Source organism: Achroia grisella, unplaced genomic scaffold (genome assembly GCF_030625045.1).
Source record: "Achroia grisella isolate CSIRO2021 unplaced genomic scaffold, CSIRO_AGI_Agris_v1 utg841, whole genome shotgun sequence".
In the NCBI taxonomy this organism is placed as follows: Eukaryota; Metazoa; Arthropoda; class Insecta; order Lepidoptera; family Pyralidae; genus Achroia; species Achroia grisella.
In genome coordinates this window covers 3,616,993-3,629,536 of record NW_026713039.1, presented here as the reverse complement: position 1 = coordinate 3,629,536, position 12,544 = coordinate 3,616,993, and positions in this window count along the sequence as shown.

Sequence of the window (12,544 nt, the reverse complement as noted above, 5' to 3'; positions counted from 1 at the left end):
ATTGCATTTTATGAGTGTCCACATGGATATCACATAACGGCCTCAAACCGTGGTGATGTTCATGAATATAAGCGACGGTTATATCTTACCATCAGGGTGACAATTACCTTTCTTGCTATTCCAATTACATAAAAAAATATTGGCATTGTTACAATAAAAGGGGGTGAGTGTAAATGACACTCCAAACCGGTGGATGGACTTATGGAGCGGCTGAAAGCCAAATCCCGCGTGAAGGATATGACTTTAGTCTGAGGGCACTGCCAGGGATTCGAAACTCTCCTCAGAATGTCGTAATTTAGATCTACGTTTGAATAAGACGGGGGATCAATTAGAGGGGATGACTTGGTACAAAATCTACTTTGATATAACTTACCTGTACTAAGAGAAAAGACAAATATAATTCGCTCTCGCTGCCGCTTATAACTTAATACACATTAAGGCCGACGGTTGATCTTTTTGTATACACAGCTTTATAATGCGGTGGCACTAATGTTTTATTGCGTCCCACTGTGTTACAAAGGTGTTTATTGTTATGTATGTGTGTATATCCCTTTATTATATGAGTTCGATAAAAAAGAATTTTATTAATATTTAATACAAAAATTATGATACGGAAGTACCGTTACTTGTAGGTCACGGTCTTAGCTTGATACAATTGAGGTTACGGATTCGAGTTCGATTGATGCTATAAGTTTCTTAATTTTTTTAACGAAATTTTATAGTTTATTAATATAAACATGAACGTTTGTGATTATGGATGTTTGTTACTCTTTCATGCAAAAACTACTAGACGGATTTTGAAGAAACTTTAAAGTAATATAGCTGATATAGCAGAATAAAATATAGGCTATAAATTTAATGTGAAACCGCTGCACTTAAGGAATATTTTATTGAATGGAATTTTTAATTTTGTTTGTTATTAGATATTTACCTCAAATCCTACGCTAGATACAATGACAAACAGTCATACTAATGAATAATGTAGGTAGGGAGGGATATGTTAATCTTCCCTGGAAAAGAACGTTGTTTTTTTTAATGGATGATAATGGAATGGTGCACCCGTCTGCGCTAACGGTTTACGCTGGCGGGGCACCAGTGGAGGATAAGATGAGTAAGAGATCAAGTCAGTTGTCGTGATAAATTTACCAGGAACTTTACATAATGGTTTACAAGGGAACCGCTAGGAGGTCAAACTGACAAGTACAATTTTCTTTTTTTATTAAAAAAAAGACTACCCTATCTAGATTTATAGCCATAAAAGTATATATATTTTATTTATTTATAGTCTTTATTGCACCAAATATAGAAAATAATTTAAATAGTAAATATACATTATAAAAGTATATATACTGATATAAAAGGCGATCTTATCGCTAAACAATTTCTTGCAGAGTACCTTTACTGAGTTATTTTGAAATTGGACGTTTTTCAAACTTTTTTTTATTTTTTCATCCCTTTCCGGTCAACTTAAATATTTTTTTTCTGAATGTTATTATTCACGTATTTGCGGATTTCTTTTTATATGTTGTGCCAAAACTGGTCACATTATGGTTTAAATTAAAATTGTATTGACTATTTTGGGTGGATAGAGAAAGTGAAGATAAGAAAAGGGTATATGGTGCACATAATGAATTAGTATTTCGCGGATTTCTCTATTAGCAATGGGTTGAAAATATACATATAACTCGAGATATAAACGCGAAATTCTCTATAACAAGCTCCGGTCACAGAATACTTTTTTTCTTGACCACACCCCCGTTTTTGTTGACTGTACTATATGGGGTACGGTGCACAAAAAAGAAGGAAGAGAGGTATAATGTTTCGTATTGTGTTTTGTTTGTTATTGTGTTGGTTTCTGAATGAACGTATAGAAATGTGGAGTGTACATTTTCTTGATATTGAGAGTAAACGACTTGATAGAATAACTGAATAACAAGTTTAGTGATAAATAAATTATTTGAATTTAAATGAATCTGTATTATTGTAAACATGTACAACATTTATTTAAAAAAAAGAGCTGAGTTTCTTGTAAGTTCTTCTCATTTCGAAGTCATTCCGAACTGACGGTAGATTTGACATATCATAAGAGTCTGTAATAGACCTACATGAATAAAGATATTTTGAATTTGAATATAACTAGCTGTGCACGCAGTTTCACCAATTTTTTTTTTCACAAATTTATAGCCTATATGTTATTCTGATGTATAAGCTATATTCCTGTAAAGTTTCATCAAAATCCGTTCAGTAATTTTTGCGTGAAAGAGTCACAAACATCCATACATATTCACAAACTTTCGCGTTCATAATATTATTAAAATTTATTGCACAATATGCAGCATGTGTGTGATTACAATAAAAATGTATCTAACTATTTATATCTGTTGTCTAGTACCATAACAGAAGCTCTGCTTAGCGTGGGACTAGATGGCGCTGAGAATTGTCGTGAGATATTATTATTAATCGATATCTTCAGATAATCTTTTTGTGAATGATATGTGATATGAGTGAGATATATTATTTATTTGTCAAACAAGAAGTGAATTCAGTTTAAAATCAAATAAAAAAAACTTAATTCATTGTAATTTTTCTAAGTATATTCGACTATAACTAATTAAAATAAATCTTACTTACATTCTCCAAAACAATCTTTACTTCTCCACGCTAATAATAGATTACATACATTTTCGAATTAAGAACAAGAAAAGTTACCAATTAATTTGAATGTTCCAATTTTAAATGAATCCATATTTCATCACTTTACTTCTCCACGCGACTCGATTACATACATTTTCAAATTAAGAACACGAAAAGTTATCGAATAATTTAAATGTTGCTATTCTTACAATAATCCCTATTTCTCCACGAGAGTGGATTGTGCCAATTTATTGCCCCAAATAAAATAAACATCAATACTATTTAATACACCCGGCACGCTTCGTACAAGCGCTCATTATATGAAATACAATACCATCAAATTAAGGTGACTATATCGCACTACAATACAGTACAGTGGTTCTCAAAGTTTTTCCCACAAGACACTTGAGTTATTTATTCTTATCAGTAGGACAAAGTTTTAAAATAACACTTTCTCATCTACTCTAATATTATAAAGAGGGAGAGTTAGGGAGAGAGGATTTTGTTACGAAGAAAGTAAACTCTGGAAATACACTGAAGACAAACTGTATCAAAGGTACAGGCCATCTTTTGTCTTAAACTATAATCTAGAATAGGGTGAAATAAGGGATGAAACTCTGGCCAAAGTAATCGGTATATATTGGTAATAATTAGTATTAGAATACAGCTTCAGCGGACCATTGGACGGATCACAGTTTGAGAACCACTGGTATCTAGGGACCGCTGTACTTCAGCACGCGTCAACATCTGATACTTAAATTACTAGCCGTTAAATATGTTTTTTAATCTTTTTGTTGCGCGAAACGACATTTTTTTTTAACAACCTGATATAAATTATATATATAGATCTATTATTATTCCACTGTAAGTCAAGAGAAGTAGGTTTTTTTAGTGGATGATAATGGAATGGTGCACCCGCCTGCGCTAACGGTTTACGCTGGCGGGGCACCAGTGGAGGATGATAAGATGAGCATGAGGTCAGATCAGTTAGCCCTGACAAATGCCCATGACAAATTCACCGGGAATATATCATCACGGTGGTTTCCAGGGAGAACCGCGTGGTGGTCGACCTGAATGGCCTAATGATCCCCCAGTAGTTACCTACTTATAGATTATTATGATTACGCTTAGTCCTACTACGTAATATTATCTTATCTGTGGTCCTACTAAAATTTGCAGATTTTGCAAAGCTGAACAGGAAACGTTACTACACATCCTATGTGGTTGTAGCCCACTCATGCATAAATAAAATATCTCCTTTGGAAAATACACACTCTACTCTAATCCTGAGAAGATAAAAACCATCGCTACTAAGAATATCGTTCAATTCTTGACCCCCAGGGTCAAGAATTAAATGATAGTCTAATTGTCTAAGTAGCAAACTATGAAAAATGTCGAATTCAATAGCCCAAATTCCCATTAAAAAAAATTGCCTAACTATTATAATATTATATGGTGATGGTTGTTTGTTACTACGAAAAAACTACTGAACTGATTTTGATGATGTTGCACTAATAAAGCTCATACATCACAATAACACATAGGCCTTTACAGCTTGACCGAACGATAGGCTGCGAGTGCAGATGGCTCTCCAAACCCGTGGAAGGACTTATGGAGCGGCTGAAGGCCATCTCCCGTCTGACGGATACGACTTTAGGCTGACGGCACCGCAGATTCGAACCTCAAGCTATCGTAATCGACCAGACCGACACATTTCGTTTTCATATTAGTATATATATGGATGGTGTGTAAGAGGAGGGGAGACTAAGGGACATTGAAGCTTTAAATCATAAAACAACAAGGCTTAAAGCGAAATGAGGCGAGGCTTATGGAAGTCCTGTATCATCACGCCATAACGACCAGGTGTTGGGCAGCGCTGTAGCGAGTAATTTCAGAGCACAGGCAGAAAGTATGAAATTTATTGTGTACTCGGAGTTAGTGGCCACTAAAGTTACGTTGAAGTACTAATCCATGGACAGTGCAGTTTAATATTTCACACACTAAATATCAGATGCTATACTTTAAAGTGTATGTATTACTATTAAAAATTAATACTAACTAACAGGTGGGAAAAGGACTGTTAGTAATGTGGATTGATAACCCCATTGCTAGCAATGTACCATGTCAGGTTGACCTCCACGCCGTTCCCCCTGGAAAACATCGTGATAAATTCTTGGTGAATTTGTCACGATGGGCTAACTGACTTAACCTCATGCACATTCTATCATCATCCACTGGTGCCCCGCCAGCGTAAACCGTTAGCGCAGGCAGGTGCACCATTCTATTATCATCCATAAAAAAAATACTAACACTATTAAGCTAAAACTAAAAAACCTTAAAATATATAATATAATAATTAAAATATATTTTTAAAATGAATCTTTAGGGATGGTTCCATTTTGCTATACTCTTATATTTCAAAAGTTTTGTTACGTCTTTACATTATACGATGGCGTTGGTGGTCCAGCGGTTTAGCAGAGCGCTTTATTTCCGATGATCACGGATTCTGTTCCACGCACGGTATTATTTGTATCGGTATGGGTAGTTTTTATCTACATTATGTATGTATTTACGAAAAAAATGTATATCTATGTATTTGTATCATCTAGTACCCATAACGCAAGCTTTAGCTAGTTTTACTTGGGTCTAGATGGCGCTGTGTGAATTGTCCTGAGATTATTATTATTATTATATAATCTCCCGTTTTCCCTGGACTATTCATTGTTGATATTTATTTGGATTTCTTTCTTAATTTTATTATATTTATACCTACTTCCTTTTATTATTTTATTTCATTTTATATACTTAGTTAAATTGCACTGTCAACTAATCTCTGTTTGCCCTATGGTAGACTGGGAGAAAACGCCTTATGGTGTTAAGTCCGCCATATGCACAGTATTTTTTTATTTATTCATTAAAGTTTTATTTTTAAATAAATAATAAACAACCTTACACAATTAATACAGCGCCATCTAGTCCCATGGTAAGCAGAGCTTGTGTTATGCGTACTACACAAGTGATCTAAATACTTAAATGATTTTTTTTTGTAAATACATATTTAATGTATATAGAAAACACTCAGAGCGATACTAAACATTCATACTCGTGAATACAAATGTTTGCACCTTGCGAGGAATCAAACCTGCGACCATCGGAAGTAAAGTGGTGTGTTAAACTGTTAGACTACTGAGGTCGTCAAATAAATAATATGGATTTTATCCGAAATAAATAAATGCGACCTCTATACTACATTGGTAGCTCGGTGTTTTTCAATGTCGGTGCTCTCTTTGTGCTCGCCGCGGTCATCCACAGTATGCTTCGGGATTTTTTTTACTACAAAAATGGCTTCTTGCGTCGTCCGCGTCTTGAGCTGAAGTATTCCCTTTTTGTCCCCAAAGGAATGCCGGTATTGTTTTGATGGGGCGGACGCGTGAGATTTTCTTGTTTCGTGTGTGAATTTGCTTTTGATTTGTCGAGGAAGTGCGCGAATTACGATCTGTTTGTTTGTTTGTATCTTTTTATACGTACTGTTTGTTCGAAGTTATTGATTTATATATATATTTAATAACTTTTAAATAAAATAATAATAATCATAATAATCTCAGGACAATTCACACAGCGCCATCTTGACCCAAGTTAAGCTAGCTAAAGCTTGTGTTATGGGTACTAGATAACTGATACAAATACATAGATATTTTTTTCGTAAATACATACATATTATACATAGAAAATACTCAGACCGATACAATAAATCAAACTCATGAATACAAATGTTTGTGCCGTGCGAGGAATCGAACCCGCGACCATCGGATGTAAAGCGGTGTGCTAGACCGCTATACCACCGAGGTCGTCGTCTCTAATGCATAAGTATAAATATAAAGGTACATATGGCGGACTTAACACCATTACTTTATGTATTTGTATCAGTCGTCTAGTACCCATAACACAAGCCCGGCTTAGTTTGGAACTAGATGGCGTAGTGTGAAATGTCCAGGGCTTTAATATTATTATATATCACACATATTTCTTTAATAATTTAATATATTCAATATCTACTTCCTTATTGTATTAAAAACCCATGTTGCATATGCTCCATACCATCACGCCTACTTCTCGTAAAGTGTCGTGTGTTTTAATAAAAAAAATCGTAAAAAGAGAGCTGGCGGACCCCAAAAACTATAACTGAATAACACAACGGAAGTTAACGCCTACGGAACCCTTTTAAAAATAATAAAACAGACCTCTACAGTGTGAGGGGCTCGGGAAGGGCCTTGATACAATGGCAAGTAAAAAAAAAATGCTTTTTGCGCCAGACATCTGTTTTGAACCGGAGTAAATTTTAGCGTTTTTAATTCTTCATTGTACTTATTTGGCATTTTTGTAATGAAAATATGTTTCACTAGGTGTTACTCGCGACTTTGTCTTCTTTTTTTAGGTAAAAGATAGCATATGTCCTTCTTAATGATACATATAATAAAAGTGTATTCACATTCGTTCCGTCTTTTAGACGTGAAAGGAAAACAAATTATTATTTATTATATAAAACAAATATTATTAAAATTAAAACAATATTAAATTTGATATTTTTGTTTTAAGAAAACTAGCTTCTACCGGCGATTTTGACTATGGTATAATTATTGATCTGGATTAAAGGAGGATATGCCCTTTTACAATGCCCTTCCCCTGTTCCATTACAACGGGAACTGACATTACGACGACCCAGGCCTAGGTTCGAATCCCTATCGGTGCCCTCAGACTAAGGTCGTATCTGTGTGGCAGGAGTTGGCCTTCAGTCGCTCTATAGGAACTTCCTTTGGTTGGGAGTGCTATCTGCATTCGCCCCCTATCGTTCGGTGAAGCTGTAAAGGCCAGCTGCTGCCAACAGCATTAGACTATTTACATAAGGACTGTTTTAATATTTTGTATATCTATGCTAAATTTCATGATGAATTTGATTGTAAACTGACCTGAAACTTTTTATATTTTTATTGAATCTTAATTAATGTGGGCACTAGTGATAGATAATAAAATAATCTCATACATTATCATACTTGTGAACGGGTGTGTAGCGTTCTGGTCTGTTCTGGATAGGGCTGCCGATTAAATTATTTCTTTTTAATAAAAAAATAGTACAATAATAATGCAGTGACTACATTAAAGAAGACTGCCCATTGTTGCCATAATATATGTATATATATAATTTTCGTATATATTAAAACATGAATCTGTAAAAGAATAATTTTAATTAAAGAATTAAATAATTTATTTAAACCAAAAACAATACATTGGTTTATGAAAACTGTGTTGCAGTTATTTGCGTCCATCTCCAGAGCATTGTATACAATTAAAAATAAATGAATATTACTACTTAAGAACATTTCGAGAAATAAAAGCGGAGTTTCTTGTCAGTTGTTCTTAACTCGAAAGTACTCCATAAGTAACTGATGGTAGATTTGACATATTATTATCACAAGTGACCGAACCGTGATAGACCTATATAAATAAAAATATTTTGATTTGATTTGATTGATATACAAAAATAACATTGTTTGTATTATAATTTAATTTATTTTTAACTAGCTGACCCCGCAACTTCTTCTGCATAACACTTGACATTTATCATTAAATATCGCCCAATTTACATACTAGAGATCTGCTAACTCGTAATAAACATGACTCGATTTAATTCGAGTTGACTCGAGTTCCTGGAATAAAAAGTATTGTTTTTTAGTTTTTCGAACAATTCTAATGGTTTTGGGCGCAGCTGGCCTTGAAAGCTTCACCAAACTTTAGGGGGCGAGCAGAAATGGCACTTTAACGCCGCGGAAGAACTTATGGAACGCATAATCATTTTATTAATAACATAATCGGACAAATATGCGAAAAAAAAATTTACAGCACGAATTGGCAGAATTTAACTCGAGTTAACTCGAGTTGACACATCTCTACTACAGACCATCTTTTTAATTTGTAACCTACGTGTTATTCTGATATATAAGCTATATTACTGTAAAATTTCATTAAAATCCGTTCAGAAGTTTTTACGTGAAAGAGTAACAAACATCCATCTATACAGACAAACTTCCGCGTTTATAATATTAATAGGATATTACGATTATGTTTTCGAGGAAGTCAGTCACGCTACAGAGACGTTTTTACTAGGAATGAATGGCAATAATTTCCAAAGAAAACTCTGCGTAGATCAACCTGACATGATATACCGCTAACAATGGGGTCACAAGTCCCCATTACTAATTATCCCCTCTCCTCGAACAAGTTCTGTCAACGTTTACGAGGGCCATTCTAACTTCATTACTACTAAGTTAAAGATGTCAATTATACAAACAGTGGGTAGGTATCAATTTTTTTACCTTTTTAATGTAAATGTCGAACAACTTGAATACTAATGCCATGTCTGATAGTTTAGGGTTCCGTAGAAAATTGCGGGTTTTGTCACTTTTTTTTAATTAATGAATAAATTATTCTCATAATATTTTTGACTACTAAGGAATCTGGTACTACACAGGGTAAAAGAAAAAAGGCATATATTGAACACAATAGAAAATAGACGTGGAAAAATGTTAGGACACTTGATGCGGCACGATGATTTCATGAAAATTATTATTGAGGGGAAAATAGAAGGAAAGAGGGGGAGGGGAAGATCAAGGAATAGCTACATCAAACAAATTGAGGACAAAATGGGAGTCGTGTCGTATCAAGAATTAAAGAGCATGATGGAAGATCGCGGAAAGTGGCAAGAGCTCCACCGACAAGAGCGTAGCTCTTAAATTATGAATGAATGAAGGAATCTGATGGTAAATGTTTACCGTAGCCTATAGACGCCTGAAACACAAGGGGTGCCACGTGCCCCTTGCCGACCTTTAAGAGACCTTAATATACCCTAAACTTGTTTGCTTCTTTGCCATGTGGAATAAAAAAAAATAGTAAGTACGCAGACCGATACAAACAGTCATACTCATGAATACAAATGTTTGTTCCGTGCGAGGAATAGAACCCGCGACCATCGGGAAAAGCGGTGTCCTATACCGCTAGATCACCGAGGCCGTCACTCACAAAATGATTGAACGATAAGAACTTTCTTATTAAAATCATATTGTTATACGGAATCCGTATGTTTATAAAGCTCTCACACTGTTCAGTTGCAACTATGTTGCTTCAAATCGAAAACGAAGCGACTTTTTTATAATCATACAGACAGACAAATGAATGAATTTGTACTATGCCAACCTTTATGGCGCTGGTTAATTGACCTTGCAGTTTAATTGCATGTGTCTATGAAACTTGGTGAATTCTATTCCGTTGTAATAAAGTTGAAAATTGCTATTTTTTTATTTTGCTTGCTTTTGCTGTAGTTTTTGTTTACACTATGTGAAAATCGAGTAACGTGGTTTGTTAACCGACTGTCAAAAGGATGAGCTTTCTAATTCTACAGCATTATTCTTGTACGTATATTGACTAATACGAAACTGATTTTGATGATTCTTTTCAGTTTATTTATGTAATGTATAATTGTTATCGTAATTAGTTGGGAAGTTGATAAACATATCTCTATAAGCAATTTCTTAAAGACACCCTTAAAATATAATAGTAATAATATAGAAATACTTAAATATATATTTTTTGTAAATATATATATAATATATGTACAAAACACTCAGACCAATACAAACAATCATATTCAAATTTTTACATCGTGCGAGGAATCTAACTGTGCTAAACCGCTAGACTGCGGAATCCGTCATCATTATCATTACATAGTATAAAACAAAGTCGCTGTCACTGTCTGTCCGTCTCTATGTATATATATGTATGTTTAAATCTTTAAAACTACGCAACGGATTTTGAACGGTTTTTTTTTTGATAGAGCGATTCAAGAGGAAATGTATATATGTATAAACGGGCGAAGCCGGGGCGAGTAGTAATGCATAAAACACTTGATAATTGGAGATACGAAAAGATTTTTTACGCATCTGTCAAACGATTATTATTCAATAATGTAGGTATTTTCTACATGTTTTTAGAGTATCTACCCTCTATACTTTGACATTATAGACAAAATTCTAACATTGTCGTTCGGTACCCGAGCGACAGGGTTTCTCGAATTTCTCCGAAGAAATATTAATAATCCTGGGATTTGAAGTGTACTAGTGTGTGTGTTATATGTGTTTATGTCCTTAAGAGTAAGTTAAGTGTTTGTGAGACAGAAGAGCATCGGAGAAAAAAAAAGGTAATTGATTGAATCCTAAACTTACACAATTCTCTCTCCGATCGATTCCGCGTCCAATTTAAACGGGAATCAAAATTACCACTGAGCCGAGGTTCGAACCCCCGACGGTAGGGGGAAAGGGGGTTGTTAGTAATGCGGACTTAACAATTCCTTTACTACCAATGTACCATGTCAGGTTGACCTTTTCGTGGTTCCTCCTGGAAACCATCGTGATAAATTCATGGTGAATTTACCACGATGGGCTAACTTACCTGATCTCATGGTCATCTTACCATCTTCCACTGTTGCCCCGCCACTATAAATCGTAAGCGCAGACGGGTGCACCATTCCATAAAAAAAATCTTTAGTGGTGCCCTCAGACTGCAGACATATCCGTAAGGTAAGACTTGGCCTTCAGCCGCTCCATAACTCCTTCCGCGAGTTTGCAGCTGAAGCTGTAAAGGCTAGATTCGGCCATTAGAGTAGTCCAGAAAAAATGTACAACTACACACCTTTCTTTAACAGTCGGGTAATAAGGTTACAAACCTAGTTGCGTATTTTTTCCATCGTTAGCAACAATGACATTTTTTGTCCTCTCCATACAGCGGCGCGGCAAAAACAAACATCCCTTTGTGTTCACCGCCGTTTTAAAAACAGTGCCATGCTATTTGCAACGACGTTTCAATAAAGGTACAATAATTGGGGCCTGATCGCCATTTTAATTACGTACCGTGTTTTTCTCGGCGATCGTAGGGTGGATTTCCGTTTAGTGTATATATTGATTGGCAATAAATGAATTTTATTACTCATTCTTGAATTAAATGGTGGCTTGTGAATTTCTGAAGGATTTCTGTGTTAAGGATAGGTTAATTTTATTTATTTACTCACTGACCCGGTAAACGTTTTACCATATAAATTAATATCGCTATTAAAATAAATAGAGGATCGTAAAAGAGTGAAAAGTTAGGAATGTATATATTTTTTAATGCCACGTCATAAAAATACAAAATTTAGTCCATAAAATAAAAAAGTTTTTTAGAAATAGAAAAACTATTCTCAGACCAACCGAATATACATACAAAAATTAATCAATATTGGTCAAACTGTTTCGGAAAAATATGGCATCTAATACGACTTTTGACTAGAATTTTATATATTTAGAAATTGACTTAATTTTATAGGTAATTCATTTTCTTAGAATGGTAAAAGAGCTGACGGTCCACCTGATGGTAAACGGTAACCTCCTCCTATATATATACATATATGCCATATAAATAGCACGGACATCACGTTAACATGATGCGCCCGTGATATCACTCATGCTTTACCATACCAGAAGAATAAAATATCATTCCAGCAATTGAAATAGAAGTTTTTTTTTATAGCGCAATGGACAGCGAGCTTGCGACTCAACTGATGGTAAGTGATTACCGCCGCCCATGAGCACCCGAAACACCAGAGGAATGCAAATGCGTTGCCGGCCTTTTAAGAAGGAATAACCTCATTTTCCTGAAGGTTTCAATATCGTATCGGTTCGAAAATATCGTGATTGCGTGGCAGTTTCAAAATCTTTATTTTCAATAAAGATTACTTATTAGATTAAACATAAGAAACTTAATATACCTAAGCACTGTTGAATAGCCATATTTTTTTTATTCTACCACTCATTCGGAACGTAGACAC